Consider the following 9,129-nt stretch of genomic DNA (forward strand, 5'->3'; position numbering starts at 1 on the left):
TGTATCTTATAATTCCAATATTTGGAGACCCCGTGGAATTGTTTCTATTGTCTATTGTTTTTGCTGATTTTCATTTATGCCCTATTGTCTGTACATGGGCCTTGTATTTGTAAAACACAATGCAAAAAATTGTTTATGGCAATAATTTGAGGCCTAACTTGTCTTCCTCCGGAGAAGATTACCTTTACTTGCTTCTGCCAGGCTCTTGGGAGTTACTGGCATTCTAGAATGACTTTATTCCAATTTTAAGGATTGAGATGATCTGAAACTGATCCCTGTGAGGAGGGCCTATCTACTTCTAATTCAGCCTTATTTTTAAGGTTCAGGCTTTCAGTATAATAACCCAAGCATAGTTCAGCAGGGCTCCTCACTTTGGCCACTCCTAAACTCCAATCCCTGTCCTCTGTTCAAAAAAGCCATCTGTCTCTTGGTCCTCCATTCTGTCATTGACAAATACCCCTTGGGGGCAGGGGAGGGACGACTCAAACATTAATTTATTATCTCTTCTATGCCTTCTGGCAGATTTGTCTTATATTTTCCAGTTGTCTTCATTAGGGGAGATGGGCCAAATTACAAGAAGTGAAACTCTACTTAACTTTCTGAACCTTAATTTTCTCAAGATGAAGACCTGGATGTGTTCGTTGGATTTGGCAACATGGAAGTCACCACTGACCTTGACATAAGCATGCTTTGTGGAATGGTACAGATGAAAGTCAGATTGGAATAATAGGAGTGAATGGGGTGAGGAGGTAGAAACAGCATTTGGAGGCAATTCTTTCCAGAAACTTGGCTATGAAGGAAAGAAGAAAAATGAGGTAGAAGATGTTGAGGAATGATGTTGGTCAAAGGAAAATTTTAAGACTCAGAGTACTAGAGCATATTTGTATGCTGCTGGGAATGCTTATGATGATCTATATATTTGCCATCCTCATGATAGGTATATTTCATACCCATATGACAGTTAAATTCACGAGTTGGCTTTCTATGTCAGCCGCATAGTGGTGTTTTAATTAGCATGAGTCAAAGCCCAGGTCCCATGGTCAGCTCTAGCTAGCTTTCCTTATCACATCCCTAGTTATTTTCATTTCTTCTTTTACTCACTCCAATACCATGCTTGGTCCTAGTTTAAGCCCCCATTCCCTTTTACTTGATCTGATTCTCCTGACTGAAGTTCCCACCATTAGGGTTACAGTTCCCAGCCCCTCCTACAAGAAGTCACCAGAGCCATGCATATATATTATGTGCCAGGTCCTATTCTAGGTGTTGGGAGCTCTAAAATGCAAATGTAAACACATCAGTCTCCCACTTAGTAATACCTCTTCATTCCCCATTTTCCTCTGGCTGAAGCCTTAAATCCTACCTGTCTCCCCAGCCTCACCCCTCTCCACCCACCCTTCCTTTCCTTTCTTCAGCAGGCCAGTGTGTGGGGTAAAGCTGGCCTGGCTGAGAAAGAGATGCTTGGGTTGGGGAAGGTAGGGGCTCTGGGTGTCTCAGCTTGTCTGCCCAGCCTGGCTGACTGTCCCAGGGCTACCCGCTGTGCCTGGGGAGACTGTTTCCCTTGGCTGGGAGTCTCTGGGGCAGCATTTGAGCCAGAACTCCAGTTCTGGGGAGACAAAGGTGGGAGCAGACATCCTGGACTGGTGAGCCAGGGCTGAGCTGTGCCAGGGCCTTTGTTTCTAACTTAGGAGAGGCTTCAGGTTTCTGTCTTTTTTCTAACAACGGGGGATATGCCACGTGGGTAACACAGCGGCCAAAATCAACAGGAAAAATGATACCCAGGGGAAAAGCTTACTTCCTTAAGTCACAGTGCTGTGGTGTGTGTATGTGTTAAAGTTTCTGTGTCTGTCACATGATTTTATGTGTCTCTGTATGTGTATTTCGTGTGTGTGTGTGTGTGTGTGTGTGTGTGTGTGTCCCTGAGTTCCTGGCTGTGCACCTGTCTATGTTGTATGTGGAGAGTGAGCAGAGGGGAGGGTCTGTATTGTGCCCTGTATCCATGAATTAGTGAAGCCTGCCTGTGCTGTGTGCCTGTGTCTATCTGCATGTATGTCTGTATCATGTTTCTGGGTGTATCTGATGTATGTTTGTATGTGTTCTAAGCCTATATGTTTATGTGTATTTAGCCCCGAAATCCCATGACTTCATCCCCTCTTAACATTTCTCCTTGACTCACTTCAGCCACTCTCTCTTGTGGTCCTGTCCTGAATCTTGTCTTCGGTGAGAAGGGCTCCATCTCAGAATTCTCAAGATCCAATGTTTCAGATTCTGACATGCCCTCTCTCTAGTTCTCTCGTGCTCTGACCCTCACCCCACGGGTCTTTTACATCCTCGGGGCCTCCAGCCTTTCGTGGCTCCCCTTCCCCTTCAGGCTTGACTTCCACGTCTATCACTTCCACTGCTCTCTCCTCGGACCCTCAGTGTCCTAACCTCCCAATTTTATCTCACCCAGCTAATCCCCAGCAATGTAGTTGAACCCTACTGGAGAAAAATCATACACAGTTGGGTGGATGAGTCTACCTAAATAAAGTTTATTACCTGTAACCACAGCTGGGGCTTCCTCTACCTGATACAAATGGTCTTCTCCTATTTATAGTGATTCCTTTCTCCAGTTGCAACGTTTGCCCCACTGCAAGTGCTTCAGTTGATCTGAACACAGAGGCTTTGCCTCCTAACACCTCACAGAAAAAAGCAAAATAAACCCTGAGGTTAATGGGTGTAAACTTCCCCCACTTCCTGCCCCCCCACCTCCAAACTTGTCTGCAGCTGCACCCATTCTCATCTCCTTTTTCTGTATCTTGGTGTCCTTCCTCACATCCAAGGCTAGATCCATCCGAAAGAATCCATCTCTGTTCTCTTTTGTCAATACTCTTTCACTTACTTATTTCTTAAGTAGGTTCGATGCCTAGCATGGAGCCAAACACGGGGCTTGAACTCATGACTCTGAGATCGAGACCTGAACTGAGATCAAGAATTGGATGCTTAACCAACTGAGCCACCCAGGTGCCCCTGTCAGTACGCTTTTAATAAAAAGTGACAGAATCCCAACCCAACCAGCTTAAGGAGATAAAAAAGGATCCTTTACTAGCTCACACAACTAGGATGCCTCAAGTTGTATTCTTTTTAGGAGGAGCTCATGTCATACCACCTGGACAATGTCACGATTCTGAGCCTCTGTTTCCTCGTCTATAAAAGAGGCTACTAATAGTCCTTACCACATAGAGTTTTGTGAGGACGAAAAGCCACCAGAAACCCAGAGAGCACTATTGATGGCTATCATGTCTTTCTCTATGTAGCGGTTTCATTTTTTTCTCTGCAGCCTGACTGTCTTTGCTCCTCATTCATGCAGGAGAAAGTGACCACCCGCAACTCCTCAGCATATCAGGCCAGCTGGAACTAGAATATTTAGATCCCAAATATTAATACTTGGGAGAGAAAATCCTATCAGCTTAGTTTGGGTTAGTGTCCACCACTGGGCCATTCAGGTGAGGAGAGAAATGCAGCACCCCCCTGGGGGTCGTTGGAGCACCTCAGAAAGAAACGAGAATTATGGGTTGGCCAGACATCCCAAAAGGTGTCCAACTGCATTTGGAGAATGGGACACCTTGGTCTGCTTTATGAGCAGGAATAATATGGGGAATGAAGCTAGAAGCTTCCCCTCGATGTAAAGAAAGGCCAAGCATTCCAGGTGTATAAGTTTTGTCCTTATTCTAGTCCCTGGAGGTTGAAGGAAAGTAGTCTGGGTAAGGAGATCAGAGATGCTAGTTACAAAAAAGGACAATAGTGGGAAGTCCCCGTGGGGGAAGTACACGAAGCTGCTGGGGCTCGTTCTGGCCTGGCCCGGTTGATTCTATTTGTACAGATACTAGATCAAAGAGTGCTAAGAGAAGCCTCTGGAAACCACAAGTGCTAACAAGTCAAGGTGTGGGGAACTGGGCTCTCCAACCCTGGCCTCCCATCCAAGCCCCCAGGCTTGTGGGAAGAACACTTTCTGTGTAAATAAAGGATGTGCTGGCCACACCCCCCATTATGGCATTGGGTCACAGAAGCTGACTTGGCCAGTAGTGACACAGATAGGGATCCCAAGGGTCAAGGCAAAGTGGAAGATTATGGGGAACCACCCATCCACCACCTGGTGGCACATGAAAAAGTATACACCCATCTGTGAGAGCAGCATCGCATCAAAGAGGGAGGAGTCTCTCCCTCCAAAACTGACAAGTTTTAGACTTCATTTTGACTTTCAGTATTAATTTTCATTTCTTTCTTTCTTTTATTTATTTTTTTTAGAGAGAGAGAGACAGAGAGCAAGCACGAGTAGGGGGAGGAACAGAAGGAGAAGGAAAGAATCTCAAGCAGACTCTGTGCTGAGCATGGAGCCCGACGTGGGACTTGATCTCACGACCCTGAGATCAGGACCTGAGCTGAAATCAAGAGTCAGACACTTAACCGATCGAGCCACCCAGGTGCCCTCAGTATTAATTTTCTTTTTGTGTTAAGAAACATAAATAGGGCGCCTGGGTGGCTCAGTTGGTTAAGCGACTGCCTTCGGCTCAGGTCATGATCCTGGAGTCCCGGGATCGAGTCCCACATCGGGCTCCCTGCTCAGCAGGGAGTCTGCTTCTCCCTCTGACCCTCTTCCCTCTTGTACTCTCTGTCTCTCATTCTGTCTCTCAAATAAATAAATAAAACTTTAAAAAAAAAAGAAACATAAATAAAAGAAGGGCTTTTACTTCGTAATATATCATCATAATAATAGCAAACCCTTACTCAGTGTTTACTATCTGCCAGGCAAATGCTCTAAGTGTTTCATATATATTAACTCATTTAATTTTCATAACCTTTGAGGTAGGTACTATCATTATCCTTATTTTACAGATGAAGAGACAAGGCAGAGAGAAGTAACTTGCCTAAAGTCACACAGCTAGTAAGTGGCAGAGCTGGGATTCCAACCTGGGCGATCTGGGCTGTTAACCACTCCCAACACTGCTGCTCTCACTCTAATTGTGTGTATTGCTTACGTTCTTTGGAAGCAAAGAACTTAGACTCTTTGGAAGTGAGAAGCTTCCCACAAGCTAACTCAAGGAAACAGGAGTTATTCAAGGATAGAAATTGGCTAAAAGAAAGAGATGGAAGAGCTTGGAAATCTAAATACAGGCACCATGGTTCAGGCCTTTAGGAGTCTGGAAATGGAGGTTGTCTAGGGCTCAGAAGTCACTTCAGCATCCTCAGCAGCAAGGTGGAGCTCAAGGTTCACCACCCCAGAGTCCCTTCACTGACACCACTCAACAGACTTCAGGTGTCTGCTCCATGCTCATCTTATATACTGACTGGCTTGCCTTCCCTCAGCTAAATACCTTTGTGCTCTCTTAGCTAAAGCTGCCTCACACTTTTGTCTTACTCATCTCATGGCTCTCCCTCCCTTAGAACCTTTCAGCTGATCTCTCTACATTTTCAAGGTCATAATTCTGAGACAGAGAGAAAAACTAACTGGCTCAACTCATTTTTTGAGTCAGTTCAAACTGTAGGATGCCAGTCAGCTTATGGCTTGTCTGCTCTTGGGTATCCTATCTACCTCTAGCGTAATCACTTCGGACTAAGATGGAGAGTGGAGTCACATGCTATAAAATCTGGTTGCCTATGGTTGCCCTTTTAGGTGGTGCTGTGGGTGAGGCTGTTTCCTCAGAAGGTGCCTCCATGATATGCATGTGTAGCTCAGGTCCTGTCTAAGCATCATGTCATCAGGCTAGAACTATTCTCTGTGTCCCAAGTTAGTCCCATTTCCTTGCCCTCCTCGGAAGGCATCTTTCCCCCTCTGCTTCTCTCTAGTCCTATAAGCCTGGACTTGGCTGGTCCACTGAGGACAGCATCTGCAGCCATTGTTTTGGACATTGGTCAAAGAAGGGAGGGAAGGGACAGAAGTCAGCATAACTGAGTTCTTACAAGCTTGGGACTCACTGTGAGATCTGGGCAGAGCCCTCCGTTCCTCCTCTCCACTTTCTTGTGTGATGGGACTCTTCAGTGCCTCCTACTGTCCTCACAGACCAGACCATGCAGTCAGGGTTGGCTGTCCACCCAACTAGCTTCATCTCTTCCTCCTTGCTGGATGATCTGCCATTGTATTTGGATGCACAGGAAAGCAGTCTCTTCATAGCCCCAGGTGGCACATGTGCATGTCAGGCCGACCATGGTAATTCCATTCCCCTCACCAGTGATGGCTTCAACTTCACCATGGACACATACTGCCATCTTGGTCAATGTATCAGCTGAAGGGGGAGGGGTTTCTGGAAAAGATTTTTGTTCCTGATAAAAATCCATGTGGAGAAACTGCCCTTTTTTTAATTATAATTTTTTTATTATGTTATGTTAGTCACTATACAGTACATCATTAGTTTTTGATGTAGTGTTCCATGATTCATTGTTTGCATATAACAGCCAGTTCTCCATGTAATATGTGTTCTCCTTAATACCCATCACCAGGCTCACCCATTCCCTCGCCCCCCTCTAAAACCCTCAGTTTGATTCCCGGAGTCCATAGTCTGTCATGGTTCGTCTCCCCCTCTAATTTCACCCCCTTCATTTCCCCCTTCCTTCTCCTAATGTCCTCCATGCTATTCCTTATGTTGCACAAATAAGTGAAACCGCCCTTTTGAGTAGGGCTAGGGCCACACTGTAATCTCTGAAGGGAACAGGATTGCTCTTTGGGAGTTACAGAAAAGCACATTTTGTTCCAAGTTGGAACAGGTGGCTTTCAATCAAGTGGGTATATAAAAAAAAAAAAAAAAAAAGAAAGTCCTTCATCAGGGATGATGCAGAGATTCCTGCTCTGGAAAAGGAGGTGGGAATTAAAAAGGAGAAGGTTGGGCGCCTGGGTGGCTCAGTCGTTAAGCGTCTGCTTTCGTCTCAGGTCATGATCCCGGGGTCCTGGGATCGAGCCCCACATTGAGCTCTGCATCAAGCCCTGCATCAAGCCCCGCATCGGGCTCCCTGCTCCGGGGGAAGCCTGCTTCTCCCTCTCCCACTCCCCCTGCTTGTGTTCCCTCTCTCGCTGTATCTCTCTCTGTCAAATAAATAAAAAATCTTAAAAAAAAAAAAGGTTGAGTTATAAGACCTGTAAGTCATGTCCTGCCTCGAATAGGTAGAATCGTGTGCTAAGTTTTCTCTAGACTTTGCCTTATCATGTTAGATGAAATTGATCTCGTTTAATAGGAAGAGTCAATCTTTTGCCCCATTTTGTCACTCAAATATTGACCCTGCCTTCTACTTCATTTGCTCATTGGAGGATCTCTCTCCCCTATACCTCTCCTCCTTAATAACGAGTTACATATCTGGCGATCCAGTTTACGATGGAAGCTTTTCTTTGGTCAGCCTGCCCTCTGCTGGATTAAGGAGATAGACTGCAGAGACACGGACTTCTGGGAAGGGCCCATTTTCTGGAAAGGGGACCTGATCAGTAAATTAGATTTCCCTTGGGGGTCACTCTAGGCCATTTGTTCACCAGAGATCAGGTCTAGGAGGCTGTAACCTAGTCCCTAAGTGGAAAGTGGGAAGCTTCCTGATGAATACAAATGCCTGGTTTAGAGGTTAGAAGTTGTGTTGTTGAGTTTCTTTACAGATACAGAGATATGAGAGACCTCATTTGTCTGGTAGTAAAAACAAAACTTCATAGACAAATTGGTCTTCTAGTAACTGCTAAAGTTTATCATTTTGCTAATAAGGGATCAGAAAGATGACAAAAGTTTATGCTTTGGGTATGAAAAGGATATGGAAATTGATGGGTTATACAGTTGGGATACAGAAGACTTATATAAGCAGCTAGTTTAGGGGGAAAAGAACCTTCCTAACTAGGTAAAGACTGCAGTTTTAGGACACAGTAACAAAAACATCATATTTAAATCTGCTATTACAGAGGAAACATGGATGAGGAGAGTATGTGATGTCAGATATTGGCTGTTAATCAGAGATTAAAAATCCAACACATCTAAGAGATAAAGGATGAGGCTGCTAACTGTAATAAAATTTCATTTCTCAGGAATGATGTCTGTTTGTCGTGGATGCATAAACCACAGACACGGCCACAGATAAGTTCTGACTTGAAAAAGGCCGCTTGGCAACAGGGATTTTTTTTAAAGCAGTAAGCAGTGCAGACAGAATACAGTTTATGTGCACCCTCCCACCCCTCACTGCCCCCACACTTTTTTTTTTTTTTTTGGTTTAGAAGCAATTTTTATTTCTCTGAAATTAGAATTATCAGAGATTGAATTTTTCCATATAAGTTAAATTTTCAGATAACTGATACCTGCACCTTTAAATACTATAACTTTTCTTCTTGAAATTCAAAAAAATATTTTATATGCTTATGAAAAATAATTTTAATGATGCAGAAAAATGAAGAGAATAAAATATTAGTCCAAATCTTATCATCCAGATGAGGTTAGGTGAATATCACTTCAAAGAGCCTTTACATATATATACAATAGAAGATTAGATAGGGACGCCTGGTGGCTCAGTTGGTTAAGCAACTGCCTTCGGCTCAGGTCATGATCCTGGAGTCCCGCATCGAGTCCCGCATCGAGTCCCACATCGAGTCCCGCATCGGGCTCACTGCTCGGCGGGGAGTCTGCTTCTCCCTCTGACCCTACCCCCTCTCATGCTCTCTCTGTCTATCTCATTCTCTCTCTCAAGTAAATAAATAAAATCTTTAAAAAACAAAAGATTAGATAGATACCTAGGTAGAAGAGGCTCACAACACTTTCTCTGAAAATGGGCTAGACATGATTTGGATTTTTTTTTTTTTGAAAAGATAGTATGGTTTATATGCTGTATATCTTATAATATCTCCCAGCAGGATCTAGGCAGTACTCCATAATTAAATATGTTAACATTTCTGCATATGAGTATTCACACTAAAAGATGTTTAAAAAACTGCAAACAGCCTTACTTAAATTCAGGACAGATTGTGCTGCCAAGTAACATAAAATACCTTTACTTTTCACAGCTTTTTAGATTTTGGAATTTTAGGTAAGGAATTGTGGACCTGTGCTTTCCTAGAATAGGATAATATAAACATGTTTTTTTTTAGAGAAAAAACAACCAATTTAATTGTACCTGTAATTGTCTGAATAAAAAGAAACC

At 43.9% G+C, this 9,129-nt stretch overlaps 1 long non-coding RNA gene across 1 annotated transcript in view; it reads right to left on the reverse strand.

Moving 5' to 3' along the window:
- LOC141370684 (uncharacterized) overlaps positions 1–9,129 on the reverse strand; it is a 44,273-nt gene that overhangs the window by 13,308 nt on the left and 21,836 nt on the right. Inside the window, exon 4 of the long non-coding RNA XR_012374941.1 lies at positions 5,953–6,278. This is a non-coding gene — a long non-coding RNA (uncharacterized lncRNA). The remainder of the gene's footprint in view (positions 1–5,952; positions 6,279–9,129) is intronic.

This window comes from Callorhinus ursinus, unplaced genomic scaffold (genome assembly GCF_003265705.2).
Source record: "Callorhinus ursinus isolate GAN/ISIS: 27379988/994484 unplaced genomic scaffold, GSC_fseal_2.0 scaffold42, whole genome shotgun sequence".
NCBI classification, from domain to species: Eukaryota; Metazoa; Chordata; class Mammalia; order Carnivora; family Otariidae; genus Callorhinus; species Callorhinus ursinus.